This window comes from Pelmatolapia mariae, linkage group LG10_11, assembly GCF_036321145.2.
Source record: "Pelmatolapia mariae isolate MD_Pm_ZW linkage group LG10_11, Pm_UMD_F_2, whole genome shotgun sequence".
NCBI lineage: Eukaryota > Metazoa > Chordata > Actinopteri > Cichliformes > Cichlidae > Pelmatolapia > Pelmatolapia mariae.
The window spans coordinates 43,494,220-43,512,942 of record NC_086236.1 but is presented as its reverse complement, the minus strand read 5'-3'; the positions used below and the strand labels follow the sequence as shown (position 1 = coordinate 43,512,942).

Sequence of the window (18,723 nt, the reverse complement as noted above, 5' to 3'; positions counted from 1 at the left end):
TGTAGCAGAGGGTAACCAAAGGTTCATTTAAAGGTCACAAGTACAGTGTCTGAATTTAACATCTACACTTATTTGGGGGTAAACAAACTCCCACACCAGAGGGAACTACAGACACTCACTTCCCACTTCAGCTGACCTCCACCAATCGCATGCAATCCCTGACCAGCTGAGCTGAGTCCATTTGACTGCATGTCCTCTTCAAACCGCCTGCAGCGTCCCAGCTCACCAAGGGTGGGGGGGGGGGGAACTGGTGTCTATCAACTCTGCTAAACTACATACCCCATAGCAGCTTCACCGCTCTGCTGCCTGTCAATTCCACTTACACAAAGGCAGCCAATTGCTGTCTCCACAACCTGCAGCCTTTCAATTCCACTAACCCACATATAGGATCGCATGCAGGGAGGGGAGCAGGAGAAGAGCATTTCAGTTCACGCAGCCTTTCTTTGTACGTCTGTGTTTCTAATTCGCCATCCATTGTTCTCGTCTGGAGCACATTTAGCATAAAACATGCGCGCGCCGCCTTCCTTTGTTTTTACAGTTGACATCAATGAGGAGGAGACAAAGGACAGATAATTTTACCCTTCGTACAGGGCAAAGCCATGCTCTGCCAAAGATGTTAGAAACGGTCTAGTGTTTTGTAAAGACCAACATGTTCCTGTGCCTGTGAATACTCGACCTAACAAACAAATCTTATCTTGAAACAAGAGGAGGAAAAGATGAAGTGGTACACTTTGTGAACTCCCAAAGAATCTGCATGATGTAACATCCTAAAAACATGATTATGCATGTATCACTGACCTGTTCTTTATCTTTAACATATCTTTAAGTTTTGTTCTTGTTTTTTAATCTGTGTGTTTGTTTGTTTCATGCCAAATCTGCAGTTTGGATGTCCTCCAAAGGCCATGACTTATCGGGAGAGATGCAAAATCTTCCCAAAGTAAAAGAGTTCAGTGACGGTGTTAATCCGTGATAGCAGTAAAACAGTAAAACAGCACAAGTTGTGCTCTTGTTGACTCCATCCATCCGTCTTCTTCTGCTTATCCAATTCAGGGTCATTGGGGTGCTGGAGCCTTATCCTTGGTCTCATAGGGTTTGTCGCAGAGCTAACTAAATTGTTCACACTCATAGCCACGGTCAAATTAGGATCACCAGTTAAACTTATATGCATATCTTTGGACTGTGGGAGGAAGCCGGAGTACCCGTAGAGCACTCACGCAGGCACGACGAGAACATGCAAACAGAAAAGCCTCAGCTGGCTCATAAATTCAAATCCAGGACTTTCTAGAGGTAACGATGCTAACCAATACACCCCTGTGCTTTGGCTAAGATATATTTGAATTATTTAATGACATGCCTGCAGTGTAGAATTGTGTCTGTGTCTATGCAAATCAACACTCATATCTCCACGATGGAGGGGAAAGTATTCAAGAGACTAGCACGCATCAGCTTTTTTGATTAATAAACAGAGATTTTAGGGTCTGATTGCATTTGATTTACATCTCACTGCAGGACACTCGAGTGTTCTAAATGAGACAAGTTCAAATTAGCGAAAAACAAATAGAAATGAAGAGAATGTTAAGGCAGAAAATGCATTTAACTTAGCATGCAGATGCGCAGCCTTACATGACCTGTTTTAAACCGCAGCTAAGCTTACGTAATGATAACTGACAGAGCAACCGCCAGTGTGAATCTATCATATTAATAAAAGAAAGAAATCTGCCTGACAGCAAAACCCAAAGTGTTGACTGTAATTAGACTGCACAACATTCTTAGTTTGTTATAGGCTGAATACTATTTTAAGACGGCTGACGGCTGACTCCACAGCTACTCAGACGAGGAGCATCGTCCCATTTCTGCCTGACATTTTAAGGGATTAGAAGTGGAGAGGGCTAGTGCCACCTGTGCTAGGGAAGCACGTGAGGGGGAGCCAAGAAGTATTTAAATCTACTTAAAAAAAGAAGTTAAGTATTTGTGTGGAGAGAGGGTCGTGTGCGAGCTGTGCGGCTGATTTGGAGAAAAGGATTGCACTGAAACGAGTCCTCAGACAGGTGCTCTGCCAGGGCCCCCAGAAATGATATGAGAGGAGAAACTCAGTGCCTGGCACAGATTTTAATGGCAATAAGCAGGTGGAGGTGAAATACTCAGTTAAACATACAGGTAAACATATTTAATAAATCCTCCATATTTTATCTGAATGTTTTTGAGAAAGAAGCATCTATACGGCTATCTACTAACGATTTTACAGCGCAGTGTAAAATACATCTTATGGCTGTACAACTGATCATCGCAGGAGTCTATACCTGCAGTGATGCAAAATAAAGACGGGCCAAAAATGGCCAACAGCTTGCTGCTCACTGTGGAGTCCTCTATTAGTGAATGAGAGACCGGGGGATTGATTTTGGACACAGCTGACAGTTCCTAGAAAGAAAAGAAAAGGAACAGGAGGAAAAAGCAAAGCAGGAAAGAAAGAAATTCAAAACAAATGAAACATCTGGCCCTATGTAAAGTGAAAGTGAGGGTTTCTTCTTCAGTTCCTGTAAAAAAATAAAAAATAAAATAAAAAATAGACAACCTGCTTCTCCAGATGGCTCCGTGCACTCAGATGATGGTCCTATGGGGGATCTTGTGAACAGCGTTGCCAGTCTGAATGACAACAGTGTCAACATGCACGGCACTGAAGACAAATGGAAAACTGAATAATAAATGCTTGGGTAGGAGGGGGGAGTAAAAAGTCAAACTCCTCTAAAGAGGCATGCTTTTTCACCTTTTAATTCCTTCCTCCTCCTCTGCTCCCCAGCCTCCACCTGCTCTGCCACCACTTTCTGGGCTACCACCCAGCTAGCCGTCAGTGCCCACCTGATCGTCTCCTCGTATCCGGGCACCATGAGCACATGGTCTTTTGGCCTGCTGTGGACCAGTTTCCTGATGCAGCTGCCACCTGCCCATTCGTGTGGTGTTTTGCATCAATCTCACTGTGGCTGAGGCCAAAGCGGCCAGTCCAGTGCTCGCTCGTATACGCACGAGGAGTGTGCACAAGTGCCTCAGTAAGCATTCATTTATATACGCTGCTGCTGCATGGAAACAAGGCGAACCGGCCGCCAGTCAAACAAAGATGGACATGTAGAGAAATGGGAATAGACGTGGCGCAATCACAGATGAGGATGTGCTTTCACACTCGATTCAGGCAGAGATGGCCAAAAAGACACCAAATAAACCTAATTCCCGACTTTCCTGGCTGTCGCGGCACATAAATCCTGCCCTCTGAGTTCATTCTCAGCAGCATTCAATAGTTTAGAGTTTCAAATCATCGCTTATATACGTGCATTTTGACTGTTTTCAAAAATATTTGGCGACCTCCACCCATCAGCTGTAACTCCTGCTTAAATCCTCAGAGAACACATGAAAAGTAAAAATTAGAGGTCAACTTCTTCATCGGCCTCCTAGAAGCACATGCTCCACAACAATCATCAGATGCATAATGAGAGGAGCAGCAACCTCAAATTAAAGCCAGGGATGTTTTTTTTTCACACTGTGTCTGATGTTTTTTTTTTTTTTTTAACATAACAAATAAGCACGTGTGAGCATTCCTGCAGGTCTCTCGGGGGCTAATCAGTGAGGCTTTGACAGATCATCTGCTCTCGACATCATGCAATGAGGGAAAAGGGAACACAGGTTCCTGCGCTAAGAGTTCCCGCATCTGGCTGGTTGTGTTAGCAACAAGATGAGGACTGTGACCGAGACCATGTTTCAGCCATGTTAGGCCAAGTGTAGATGGCAGGAACAAAGAGCCTTGTTTAAAGTGATTAGCTATGCCTCAGTCACTGCACTTTGAAGGCACACTCAAAGCTTCCTGTGTGGAAAATACTATTTTGAACAAATCTAAATTTCCATTCACTCCCCGTGCTTTGGAGTCAAATGTATCACGCCTTACTAAAAACCCCATGGATTCACACCTGGACCTGCACATCTAAGGAAAATGTTTAAAAACCTTGTGTTAAAGAAGGAGAAGTAGCCTAATGCTGCTGATTTCATGGCAGCAATAAAACGGAAAACATGCATCAAAGTGCAACTGCAATTTGTGCTCTATTAAAATGCTGCAAATAAAAACTAAGCGTGCATGCTACACTGAGAGTTAGAGATAGGAGGAAGAAAGATCAGAGGTAATAGCACTGCCTACTGGAGCCCAGCCAGTCAGCAGGGGACAGTGTTTGAGGTGAGAATCATGTGGGGAACAGAGAGAGGGAAGGCTGCCAAGACTTGCTGTTAGAAAGCTAATTAAACTATTGGCCCATTGTGAGGGAGGTGAGAGTTGAAGAATGGGCTCATGCTCACCCCGAGCAGCGGCTCTGTAGCTCGAGAGCAGGCGCACTCTCCGAGGGAAATTTTCCAGAGAGTTATACAAAAAAGGCAGACGAGGGCCTTTGGATGACGCCGCTCCGTCTCTCTGCTGATCATCTCTCCTTTCTCTGTTCGTGCACTCTCCGACTCAGCCTTCACGGAGAAAAAGCAATTCCAGGGATCCTTCTGCAGCCTCGATCACTGCCCTGTGAGAGCAGTGATGAGTTCCTCATGTGTTCAGATATTAAAAGGGAAAACACAATACGCCGCCACACAATAAATTCCGCACAAAATCGGCGGGTCGGGCTTACGCCGCGCGGACAAGCAGCGGTGCTGTGTGTGTAGCAGGCATCTGTGGCTTTACGCTCTTGTTTATTGGACTATGAAAGTGGGGGCGTCTAAAGGAGCCTCTGACTGACGGCAGCAGCTGTCTTTCTTTGAAGCTGTGACACACAGGAGGCTGGAGACTAAGTGATTTGATGACATGGCTCCTTCTAATATTTACTTTACTAAACACTATTTAAATATATGTCTAAAGCAAAAGGAAGGAAAAAAAGCGCTTGCAAATGTTCAGCAGGAATGAGAGTTAATGGAAGCATCCACAGGTAGGTGCGCAATATATTTGTCAGACCTTTCTGCACAACATCAAACTCAACATAAAAACACTCTGAGAGCAGACAGATGGGGCCCCTTTAGTCCCCGCAAATCATTCGTTCCTTTGCTGTCCTAGTCACACATAAATGCTGTAATTCTGCTGCTGAAGAGATCCGAGAAAAAAATTCAAAGAAATCTGCAGCGTGAGGACGTTCTCCTGGCATATGTGCCAGACTGGTGGAAGACGGTGAGAGAGGCCTTCATTTGTTATATATGGCTGCCTGCCAAAAAAAGAAAAGAAAGAAAGAAAAAAGAAAAAAGTAAGAGCAGTGTGCACGTATGTGGGCTCTGAGTGCCCATCCAAACATTTTTCTTCTTTAACTAAATGTTAGAGCTGAAGTGCTTTACCTTTGTGCATGAAAGGAAACGGATGGAAGGAGTGAAAGAAAAGCACCCGTCAATATTTACCGTTTCCATTTCTAATGTGTCACGCTGCAAGCCCATATGGAAAATAAAGAGGACGTAGGAAACATTTGTGTTTTATAAACGCATTAAAACCACATTTAGAAAATCAACTAAAATATCACCTCTGACGGTTAAATCCAAACCTGTAATCATCACATGATTACATGAGCTCAGTGACGACATATTGCTATCAGTGGATGGAAAACCCCTTTTATTATCTGTGCTAATGTTCGGGGTTACACTCTGCATTGACAGAGCCGCCACAGGAACCCGCACGGCCCTCAGTCTGCATCCTGCTGTATCTCAGTTGTAATTCTGCACTGGTTGGTCAGCCTGGCTGATGGAAGACCTCCAGGCTATCTCCTCCCCGTACATTCAGCCACAGACATGGGAGCCGTGCTGAAAAAAGGGAACTAGAGGCTTTGCAGAGGCTCCGGCTAACTGAGAAGTCAGGGAGGAGACGGTGTGTGTGTGTGTGTGTGTGTGGGGGGGGGGGGGGGGGGGGGGGGGGGGCTACACAGCTGTAGAGCAATTTCACTTTTACGCTGAGATAAGCCTGGATGTTTTATCACTGCTGGATTCACATCATTTGTAACTGAAGTTTCCACTTAACATGCAATGATAAAGTGCCAGCTTAAGCCACGCATGTGAGATACATCTTTACTTACCAATTTATCCTAACGGATCTATTTTTCATTTTTCTGCTTAAATTCATCTAAGATGACCCAGTTCTCTCAGTACTCGGAATTCTCTTTTGACTGTCGACAGCCAAAGACATCAAACACAAAATCAAATGCCCATCAGATATGTAGCATCAGCCAAATCACTGAAACATGACTGACTGGTGTGCTATTTGTCCTCCAAAGCTAATAATTTCAAATGCCACTTGTTTTACATAATTTTTTTCTCCACCAAATCCTAAAGAACAAGATGTACGACTTTGTACTCGAAGGCAATCGCCGAGCGGAGATAACACGTTGTTCCTAAAATGTATATACACACCGAATAAAAGCTCGCTTTGCAACACCTTGTCTTGAGAGAGGAGTCTTTTTCCACAGGACAGAAGTGCACCTCAAATAGATTTTTATGGCAGCGCCCTGTGAAAGGTTTTAGCTGCTTTCAAAGACCAATGCGATTTAGTAAAAGGTCACAAAATAATCCAATCCTTTCATGAGGTGTCTACTTCAGATCTTTTTTTTTCTCCCCCCCCCCCCCCCCCCCCTTTTTTTTTTTAAAGTGCTGCACTTTTGTGTAATAATATCTTCCATGAAGGTGCAATCTTGGCTTTGGAAAGGTCTTGAAAGGGGAATTAAATTGTTGAGAGCACAGAAACACTACCACCCTGTAATCCTCAAGTGTCTGATAGTTTAATTTGCCTTCAAGTACAGTCATTCAATTTGTGCGCCATGCTACACAGTTATAATCTATACTTTCAGTGATGAGTGTTTTTCAAGCTTAACAAGATACTGACAGCATCCAGGGAGCCATTTTAATTCTAGTCTTCACATTGGGACTTTTATAGCCTCATTACTCAGCCAATGTAAAATAAGTTAAGGGTCTTAATCAGGGATCAAGCAGTTTGAGACCTCTCTCTGAGAAGATTAAAGGTGAAAATACCCTGGGATACCTGGCATTAGACTGGAATGGGGGGCTGAGTGGGTTTTTATAAGGCTGCTTTTCTCTAATATCCTGCTCCCATCATCCGATTGTCTTCCATAGTGGTCGGAGAATCCCTGCTGGGACACTTCACTTCACATTTCCTCAGCACCAGACTGACAAGCGTACGCCCAGGAAGGTGCTCTAAAAGACGGATTCATCTCCTAACTATAAAATCTGACTATGCTGAAATCGGACTGCACTTGTTACAAATGGATGTTTTCTATAAAACGGCATTCTCGCTTGGAATTTTTAACCTGGAAAATCGCCTCTGTGACCTGTTGTGTCAAAATGACAGAATTATGAAAAAATATGAAACCGTAAAGAAAACAGCTAAACATCTCATCGGCCTAATTATGGCTGTCAGAGAAAAGAACCTATAGACGAGGGCTGGCTCGATAGCAAAGAAGAAGAAAAAAAGATTTATAAAAGCCTTACAGCATCTCGCTAAAAATACATTCACTTTTTCAGTCATGAAATCAAAAGTTCTTCTTGTCAGAATCTCTCTAACAGGCTTCTTTTTTTGGGTGGGGGGTAGACAACTGCTCAGATTGGTGAAAACAAGCACCAACTGGATCTCTCTAGATGGCATCACGGACTGAGTGAGCATCCATTTTATTACCACTGCACACAGAAGGATGCAGAGCGATAGGCTCCCATTGTGAAGTCTGCGGACTGAGATGTTTCCATCATGATGCCCTCTGACAACATAATTATGCATTGTATCTCACTTCGCACGGCTCGCCAAACCACATCAGCTACAGCTCAGGGTCCAGTAGCACAGCAGCGGCGGCGGTGGTGGAAAAGCTGAGGGATGCAGGGGAGGAGGGGGATGAAGGAGGTTTGAAGCTCAGACCCTGGAGCTAAGCAAATGCAATGCAGTGGCAGAAGATTGGAGTCCAGACACAGAGGGGCTGAAAAGGGATGTCAAAGGAGCGGCAGTGGTCTTTCACTTTGCATCAACGTCAGATTAAGGGCACTGGCAAGAAGAGCAGGAAGCTGAGACACCGAGGGGCAAGGGTGGCAAAGGAGTGTGAGGAGCAAGAAAAGAGAGTGTTAATCCCTAAGCTAGCGCTGCCATGGAGCATAACACGAAAGTCACTTTAAGGACTCGAACCACGATGGAGGACGATGACAAGAGATCTCTCTCACACAAAAGCAGAAATACAGGCGTGTGCTGTAAACCAAAAGACATTACTTACTCAAGTAGCAGCACTTGACTGGAAACTCACACGTTTTAAACATTTTTTTTTAAAGAGTGTTGGCGTGAGCGTGCACCAACTCATCCTTCACCAATTAAACCGACACAGGTTTGGTTAATTCATCATTCAAACAGACTTTCTCCTTTTGTGGGGTGGCTGTAGCTCAGGTGATAGAGCAGGTCAGCCACTAACCAGACTAACCAGAAGGCTGGTGGTTCAATCCCAGTCTGCTCCAGTCTGCATGCCAAATATCCTTGAGCAAGATACTAACCCCATGTTGCTCTCCATCGGAGTGACTGTGTATGAATGTTAGATAGAGCTGAAGCGCTTGTGTGATTGGGTGAATGAAGTAGTTGTATAAAGCTCAGACGGAGTAGAAAAGTGCTATATAAGAACCAGTCTATTTACCATCTTGTAACTGCAACACTGTCACATTTTTTCTTGTGAGAATGACAGGAGGAGTCCAACTGAGTTTAAATGAAAGCCTAAATGAGGTATGCAACCACATCCACACAAATCAGTTACACGATTTCACTTTTTGCAACATTCAGCACAGGAAATTTCAGGATGAATGATTCAGTGCTAAGAAACCAAGAAAAGACATCCAACCAATCAAAGTGTAGCTCAGCACTGATGGCAGATGGCAACTTCCAGTATTTCCCTGTTTGCAAATGTGTTTTATCACTTTTTTTCTTTTCTTTTTTTTGCTTTTTATTTCTTAAAAAGTGATCGAGACATATTTCACTAAGAATATGTCATGAAATGTTCTGTCTCAATATTGCAGAGGTTATATCCAATATAGAAGTGTGATAACGCAGAGGATGAGAGACTCCCTTCTCTATAATCGCGTGCCTCCCGCTGTACAAAACAATGTGTCTGCACTTGCGCTCCTCTGGGTTCTTTTCACCACTTTGTCTTCAAGAAAATGGACACAGAAAAAAATCCAAACGGTGACACAATGCCAAATAAAACATACAGGGTGGGCCTTTGAAATATATGCATTTGGTTTTTTTATCCGTCCCAGATGAGACAGCAAAGATTTGCCGCACCACGCTGCAAATGATCCCCTTTAACTCTCCGAGGTCATCGCTGTAGAAGTCCAGGTGACCCGTGGGTCCTCCCGCAGCCAACGGGGGATGCAAGGTAAACCGGGCGGGGGCTTGAAAAGTGGCTCCTCAAATCTCCACCTTCATTAATCACACTTTGCATGCCCACGGCCCACAGAGCAGTGTGACAGTGACAGTGCTGAGAATGATTAATACTTAATGCAGCGTTTAAGAGAATGATTTATGCCATCTGTTAGTGGATGACATGCTGCAGAAGTTGGCTTCAGCACTAACACACACTTGTCAGCAAGGATTAGGAGAATGATACATAACTTAATCTCAGGAGCAGCAGGTCACCTCCAAAATTAGGCTGATTCTGGACCATGAACACAAGGAGGAGAGGTGGGTGTTAGGGGAGGATATACAGGGGTGGATGTGCATAACCCCAGCGACAAATTAATTGGAGCTGGTCAGGAACGGTCCCGCGTAATCAGGCACTGTGTTCATTCAGTATTAACCCCTAACATGCAACGGCCTGTTAGTTGTTCATTACAATCTCTAACCATACATCCATCCATTTCCTGCTAATTATCTAGTTGGTGAGTGTGGTACTGGGTGGTACGGTTGTCCATGTTCGTGTCCTCCAGCCTGTCCTGGGAGCTTCTGAGGCATTTACAGAGCAGACAGGGAACATATTCCCTACAAAAATAGAAAAAAAACCCATCCGACTTCTAACCGTTCCCAATGAAACGGAGCAACGGCTCTGCTGGAAGCTCCATCCGAGTGTCCTCATGCTTCATTCTGTGGCTAATGAAAATTTTATTCATGAACTAAAGTTGGGTTTTGATGAACAGTTCACCAGCATTTTTCACTCAGCGACAGTAGTGTTGCTATGCATATGGGTACAAAATTAGGTAATTTCAGACCTTAATTATCCCCCCCACCCCCAAGTAACTGTGCTTATCCATTTAGTTTATGACGCAGAGAAACAGTTGGCGATAGTGCTAACAATGTGGTGCTTAAAAGTAGAAAATTACTGAGTGCCGCTACTCTCTGTAATTCTATAATGATTTGATTTCACCATCAAAAAAAGTTTCTGGAGTAAGAAAATTTAACAGAAGAAACCAGAAGCACCAAAGATTGCCAGTTACAATCATCATGTGGCAGCGTTCTGATCCCAGATACAGTCACATGTCACCTCTGTGGTTATATCTTAACCTAAAAATCTAGAGTAATACTTCTGGTAAGTTTATCTAAGCTTGTGGGGACAAGAAAAACAGGTCAGCTAATCAACTGAGAGCTTTACCTTCAGACTGTGTTCCCCACTTCCAAGAAAAGTCCAGTACAAAGTGTCTACAAACAATACCAAATATTACAGATATAAGAGCAACCACAAGACTTGTTTTAATAAGCTGATGAGGCAATTAGCATACGTAGTCTCTGATTTAATATTCTACTGATTGTGAACCCTTTAAAAAAGCTGGACCTTTCCAGGGGGGCGTCACGATTTGTTTCTGCGCAACACTTTTTCAGGCAACTTCCATACAGAAGTCCACCATCCACCCATTTTCTTGACCTCTTATTATCCCTCTTATTCACAAGGCTAACACATAGAGACAGCCAAACGTATTGAAGGTTCTCATTTTTATTTTTATGTAAAGTTGTAGGGTGGTTCTGGGCTTTAGTGGGCTTTAGAATACTATACTTTTACAGAGTGTACAACATTTCACCAAAACTTAAACCATGAGGGTAAATTTACAGCAAGAAGCCCTAACCTCATGCTACTGCACTATTACAAGCTCCTTCTGATCTCAATACTAGATTGCAAATGAGCAGCCTTATCGCTCCCTCCTTCTCTTGCTCCCCATTGGCCCTGTAATATTTACATATTCAAACAAACTGTCAAAGTCCCAAAGCAAACAATTTGTTATCCACCAGAGTTTGCATGGTTAAAAATATTCCACATCTAATCTGCATAAAAGTATCAGTCTTTCGTCAGAGATTACTGGCTTTTCTCGCTGTCCTCTCTCCTTTCTGTTCCTCCCAGAGCTTTCAGATGACAAGGTGAATGCAAGGATAATCAGTTTGGTCACCGCTTTGAATCTTTTTTTTGCCTGGAAGGTTACACTCTTGTTTCATGTTTGAGGTTCCCGCTGAGAGGTAATCAACAAAATCAGTCCTTCAACAATACCCCCGTCTGTACTTAACCCAATAAAACAGCCTGTCCAAAACTTCACTTCGCATTACTGTTAGCATCGCCCTTTCATAACAAAAATCAGCAACCGTTTAAAAAAAAAAATCAAACAAAGCACACAATACTGCATTCAAATAGGTAGAAAGGGTGTCATTCAGTGTAACTATTCTTGAACAGCAAGTGTTTTATTCTACACAGAGGGGATGTTTGTCAGTCGTGGGCAAGCACCGTCTTGCCTGTCGGTAGTGTCCAAGAGCATGGGAACAAAATGCAAAACTGGAAAAGCTTGATGTGTGGATAAAGTTTCCCAAAACATCCAACATGTCGCAAAAAGATGCCTCACACGAGATCACCTTTGGAAAACAGTTATCATTCAAAGCTGCTGGTGTGTGCCATACGTAAACAAATTAGTAATACATTTTTGTTTTTTTATTACAGCAAAAATACGAGCTGAGGTGTTTTAATAAGCCAAAGACACAGCATGTGATGTGCTGGAGCTGCACGCTCTATCCAATTAATTTAGAGTCATGAAATTGCCACCCTGCGCACCAAAGCCAGAAAGTGGAGCTGTCGGAATATAAAAACATTACAACTATTTATAAACGGAAGATAATTATTTTCCCTCGACCTATTTAACTTTGCTTTTGGTTGCACCTTTGCTCTTTGCCGGTGAAAGTGCCTCCCGTGTGTCTACAAATAGAAGAGAACATGAAATAAATAAATAAATAAATAATACAACAAGGTACTTATAGCAGCGAGCGGGAAGGCTTTTTTTGAGCGAATATTGCACCTTAGGAATCCACAGCAAGATCTGCTTTACAGCGATATGTCAAACAATGCTAACCTCACATCGCTCATTTCTCAAATCACAAGCGATACTGATGTCTCATTAGCGCCCAGGCACAACTGTAGAGTCTATGCAGACTGATGCATCAGCAGATAGAGCTGTAAAGCAGCTCTTCTCCTCCTGTGACTTTCTACATGAACTCCAGTGCTGTAAAAGAAAAGCGGGGCAGTATATGGGAAGCTCATACACGCTCATGATTGATTGATTGTTACACAGTGGTAAATCAAAGAGTGGGGTGCCTTTTCAATCACGGGCAAAGTCTTTGAACATAAATAACAGCTACCATCTTGCCTTTGGCAGTTTCATCTCAGTATAAACACAGGCACTTGGCAGTCATCGCGCACAGTGAAAAGTCTCTTTGAGCAGGAGACGGAATTCTTCACAAATGTAAATTTATGTACACCCATTTGACACTTTCCACTAGTGATTGGTTTGTATTTTGCCTCCTTCTCCATCCTACTTATTATAGGAGATGATTAGCAATTTTTCCAGGCCCAGTCAGGCAATGAAGAAGACGACCAGGCGGAATCTCGAGTCTAGAGCCCTGCCTGCCACCGATAGACGGCAGGTAAATCCCTGCCGCGCGTTGACAACAAAGAGCCGCTGCGGAAATTCACCTGAGACCCGAGTCTGTCCTAGTCTGCAGAGGAACACCAATAAAAACTCTGCTAAGAAGGCGCTTTCTTCTCAGGCTATTAGTACCAAAGAGCGCTTGTCTGCGCTTTTCTTCGTAATTTCAGAATGGTTATCACAATTATCGAGCCCGGGAGAAATTACTGAGCGATGTAAGGGCAATTTAGTCATACTAAAAAAAGAAAAAAGAATGTTGCATTAAGAGCATTATTTCTCACATCTGTCCCTTCATTCAACTCGTTTCTGGGTCCTACTTTGAATTCGAGACATTTATGCAGACCATCTTAAGAGAAAAATCTCACCACTGACAATTTGGCTGCTAATGGACCCATCAGTTCTAAATTCACAGCCAAAAAAGAAATGCTTTCACAGACTTGGACTCATTCTTGATGGGTCTTTCATATATACATATATATTTATATATTTTGACAATGCTTTTCGGGGGTTTGCCAGTCCCTCTATGATGTGAAGAGAAAATGAGTTAAGAGCAATCCTTTTTTTGGCAGGGCTGCATCTCTCGAAATCCACAGAGTAGCACAGAAAAAATATAAATAGATAAAGCATAATAAACACACTTAAAAGCTCAGTGATGTGTACGTACAAGCTGGTTTGGCTTTCATAAAGAGCTTTTCCACTTTGCCCATCAAGTGTCTGACAGAGTAAAGGATCTCAGACTTGACTACCAACTGGAGATGAGGACAGACACCACAATGATCCATGTGGACCCGTGCCAACCTAACGACAACCAAACTGCAAAAAAAAAAAATTAATGGGTCACAGTTTTGTGGATTTTTTGCATATATAATCAACCCATTATCATGTCAAAAGAGGTCCAGATTCTTTCTAAACGATGAAATCTTTTTATGCATCTGCATTTGCATACGCAGTATTTTCTTGCTTTCCATAAAACAGATTCACACTGAGTCAGTTATCACTTCATTGCCTCAAACTGGGTCATCGTGTCTCCAGGCACAATTACAGCCAAAACCTTAGCGAGACAAATTCACTGTCAGTCTCTGTGCCACTTTTATGTATGTGGCATGGAGACTGACAGAGCTGTCAGCAGGACAGTCAAAGATGAATATATATATATATATATATATATACAGAGAGGATTAAGCTGTGGATCATACGGCAGGCCTCGCAGGTCGATAGGAGACAAATGCATCTAATAAGCCAATGATGAACTCTGAGGGTCCCTCTTCTGGGGCCCTGATTCTAACAAATGTAGTATTGACTTCGCAGACACTCAAAGGAACACATTACATTTCCGACAAGGACAAAGAGTGCTGAGAGATGAGACATGAACTGCAGAGGGTCCAAGTATGGATCATACAATCGACTTAATAGCACCCATCTAATGACAAGCGGGGCAAAACAGACATGCAACAGCCTCACAGCCTGACAGGACAAACCAACATAGTGTAAGGGCAACATACAGCAGTGCTTCTAATAATGCAAAATCAAGACTATAACTGTTAATACAATACATGGGCAGCACGGTGGTTAGCACTGTTGCCTCACAGCAAGAACGTCCTGAGTTCAATTCCACCATCAGGCTGGGGTCTTTCTGTATGGAGTTTGCATGTTCTCCCCGTGTTTGCGTGGGTTCCCCCGGGTACTCCGGCTTCCTCCCACAGTCCAAAGACATGCACTTTGTGGGGATAGGTTAATTGAAAAATCTAAATTGCCCATAGGTGTGAATGTGAGTGCGAATGGTTGTCTGTCCCTGTGTGTTAGCCCTGCGACAGACTGGCCACCTGTCCAGGGTGTACCCTGCCTCTCGCCCTATGACAGCTGGGATAGGCTCCAGCAACCCCCGCGACCCTGAAAAGGATAAGTGGATGCGAATGGATGGATGGACAATACATTCAGCAGGGCTGGAACTACAATACTTATCAATATTGCTTAAGTATTGCCTTTGATATTTCCTAAACTCGAAGGGAAAGTCTTCTAAAGTCTTGTTTTTTTCACATAAAACTTTAAAGTCAAAATATTTTTCATTCAGTAAACATTAATATTAACATTAGTAATGTTAGTATGTAAAAAAATATTAGTAACCTACTATTTCACTGAAGTCCTGGTTACAAAAAATAACTGTCCATAAATGATTAGATTACAGTGATTTAATGGTAGTGCTAATACTTAACATACATTTGAATGATTAAGAGAAAATGAAGACAAAATGTGGGAATTACTTCCAGATATATTATTAATATGCCGGCTGCAATAGAAATGTGTCCTGTATATGACTTTCTGGAGGGTTATCACTAACCCCCAACAATAAGTCAGGAACACATTAAAGCCATTTCACCTGCAGTTATTCATCAAAGTGATTCAGTAATGTTAACTACTGCTATGCAGCCCCACGCTGTGCATTATACATATGACTTATGGGGCTCTGAGGCTGAATTACAGTCACATGCTACAGAGTCTGGTGAGTCAGACTGCAATGGCACTGCTTCACCTGTGTGTATGGGTCTGAGTGTGTATGTATGGGCACACAATGGGTCTGATGAAGAAGAAAAGAGCATTTTTAATTCATCTATAGTCATTAATTGATTCCACGAAATCTTTCCTTCTGCTATTTTATATTTCAAAATCGTTGCTTTAAATTTGTAGTGAAAGCAAAATAATAAAAAAGTAAGTGTACACAGACTGGACGATGAGATTAGGGGTTTTTTTTAACATGGTAAACACTCTCAGTCTTGTGTTTAGTGTATTCAATTAAAGAATTCTGTAGTTTTGGTTAAAAATAGAGTGACACAAGTGTTTTTCCAACGTTCTGTTGACCAATTTTGGTGAGCCCGTGTAAAATGTAGCCTCAGTTTCCTGTTCCCAGCTAACAGGAGCTGCCTTCAGTGTGGTCTTCTGCTGCTCTAGTCCATCTGCTTCAAGGCTAAAGGTGTATAGGAGATGCTGTTCTACATACCTTGGTTGCCTTTCAATTAGCTCAAAGCAATTTGACCTTTCCCCTCTGACCTCTGACATCAGAGGGGCATTTTCGCCCACTGGATAGTTTCTTTCTTTTTTTCAGACCATTCTCTGTAAACACTGGAGATGGTTGTGTGAGAAAAATATCACCTTTCTTCCTCATTCCAATGCTGCAGTTTGACCTCAGTTTGGTCATCTTGATAATGTTTACATGTCTAAATATACTGAATTGCTGCCATTGGATTGGCTAATTATATATATTCCCATTTTTTAAGAGAAAGCTCCAGACACAAACAGATTGTCTTCTATTGTTTGCTTTCTATTAGTACCAATGTCTAAGCATAAGAGGAAAAAGCATGTTTATAGCCTCTAAGAAAAAGTGATTTCTATCGTGGTCTCTAGAACTATTATGACCGTATTAATCAAGATTTTATATGCAAAAAAACCCCTGAAAACAGAAGTGGTCACATTTAAACATCTGATCGGAGCAGGTGAATGACACCTGAACCCCGGCCCTCTTTGGAAACATTCCACAGTTTATGCCTGATGATAGAATTGTTTTGGTTTTTTTTAAAGAACTACAAATGACAGAAAACTATGTACTTAGTATTTCATAGGAGAAGACACTTTTTGAATGGTGGTCTGTGGACATAGAGATCCTCTGGGTCCAGCGCCGAGCGACCTTCAGCAATATGACATTTTAGGTTGGGTCACACTGGCCTCAATTTTCAGTGGCTATGTCCATCTCTTATATACAGACTATAGTAGTGTTAGACTAGGGTATCACTGTGTGTGTGTGTGTGTGTGTGTGTGTGTGTGTGTGTGTGTGTGTGTGTGTGTGTGTGTGTGTGTGTGTGTGTGTGTGTGTGTGTGTGTTTTCACCACACTTGTTTATTTTGTCTTATTGTGTGTTAGTATTAACGGTACTAACGTTACATTTATGCACACACATGTGCGTTATCTGTATATTTGTGTTTATCTTTCTGTGTTTGCATACAGTGCACATAGTTGCTCCTGTGCCGTGTGGGTCAGCAGTAGCGAAGCGGAGTGTGTGATAAATGTCCTGTTTGGTGCTGACAGAGCAGGTCCTGGAAAGCTATACGGTCCCAGGGGCGGGAGGCTAATCATGGCGGTTTCTCTGGAGCCCTTATGCCACTGAATGACAAACAACTGTAAGCGCCACTCAACAGTAAAGTACACACAAGAATACACGCTCACAACACTGATTTAATCTCCGTCCCAAATGTTGATGATCAAGTTGAGTCACGTTAAATTTGTCCATAAAGCCCTTTAACAAACAGGTTTATCGCAGGGTGGCTCCAAAAAGAGCAGAACAAACCGATGAAAGACTAAAGCTGGTCTTGATGCAGTCAAGACTCATCCTTGTAGCTGGTAATAAATTGACACAGGGATTCAAAAGCATCTGAGTGGCTCTGAGGAAAAGGTAATGAGTGTTTTCAGCTTTTCATTACCTGGAATTTAATTACTTACAACCACCAGAGTAATGAATGTGTACGCGAGCTTCGTTTAGCCCACTGTGAAGCATTTTGAGTGTTTTCCATGCTTATCCTCTTGACAATATTTGCATTGGTGATCAGAGCTGATACTGTGTGTAGACACAGTTCTGTTTAACAAAACATTAATTATGTAAACCCAACAAAAGCAAAGCCAGCTCCCCTGGCCTCTGTTTTCCTCCATTTCTATCATTCTCTCATCCACTTAAGTCTGCATTCATCCCTCCATCCTGCAAATGACAAACACACATATTCAGAAACACACACACAGTGCAGTGAAGCAGAACACATCTGGCTACACACCCCGTCAATCTCACACTGCTGTGTGGCCTTTCTGAGGAACAACTCTGGCTCTGTCCAGTCTTGCTGCTGCTGCTGCTGCTCCTGATTGGAGGTTTCACTCAGTACTGCATGAAATCCCACATAACACAGACAGGGAAAATATGAGCAGAGGGCGAGAAAGGGGTACACAAAGAGGGGTAGAAGTAGAGGGAGGGGCAGCAGGAGGAGTAAAAAGAGAGGGAATGGGCTAAAGAGATAAAAAAAAAAAAAAAAAACGAGAAGCCAACAGGGGAAAGGAAAGCTGCAGAAAGGGCAGAGCGAGACCAGAGAGAAATCTGAGATACACTTGTGCCTACCAAGCACTTCTTTTTCAGCTCCAGCAGCACTAAACACATGCATACGAAAAGCGCCGGTCGCTGCAATAGCAGCACGACTCCCCAAAACTCGTCTGAAGCGTGGCGCTGCTATGCTGAGAAAAATAAAACATTTTCAACTTCCAGCGCTCTACACCGTGGGCGCTAAAGACATGCAAAGTTCTCGACGCTGCCAAGAACATGCCATAGCACATCTGAAAATAATGTGGAGAAAAAAAAAGGCCGCCAAGTAAATAGAGGCCCCCCTGTGAACATGTAGCCTCAGGTTGCGTGGGGGGGTGGAATGGTGTCAAACGGATGGATCGGGTCGATCGAGACGTGAATGGAGCGCGGCGTGAAGGAAAAGTATGACAAACAGAGCCACAGCTTAACGACTCCTAATAGCATTACCGCCTCTTCTAACCCCCCGTGCTCAAGGTAAGAATGACTTCTCCTGAGCACGCTGGGGCGAGAAGAGAGTTAAAGGAAGCAATGACACTGACTGAGGAAAGCACAGTGCAGCTGTGAAACCTCTGGCAGATACTAAAGGAACACTCCACGATATCTTCATACTAATCCTGCTCCTCTGGGCGCAAACTGCAGACGTCGCACTGTCAGAGCACAAATGAGGTGTGCTGCACCGTTGCAAAGATAACAGCTTTCTT

General features: G+C 43.0%; 1 protein-coding gene across 4 annotated transcripts in view; it reads right to left on the bottom strand.

Moving 5' to 3' along the window:
- The window catches only part of ptprub (protein tyrosine phosphatase receptor type Ub), a 198,781-nt gene that overhangs the window by 158,425 nt on the left and 21,633 nt on the right, over positions 1–18,723 (bottom strand). The gene's annotated exons all lie outside the window — the stretch shown is intronic.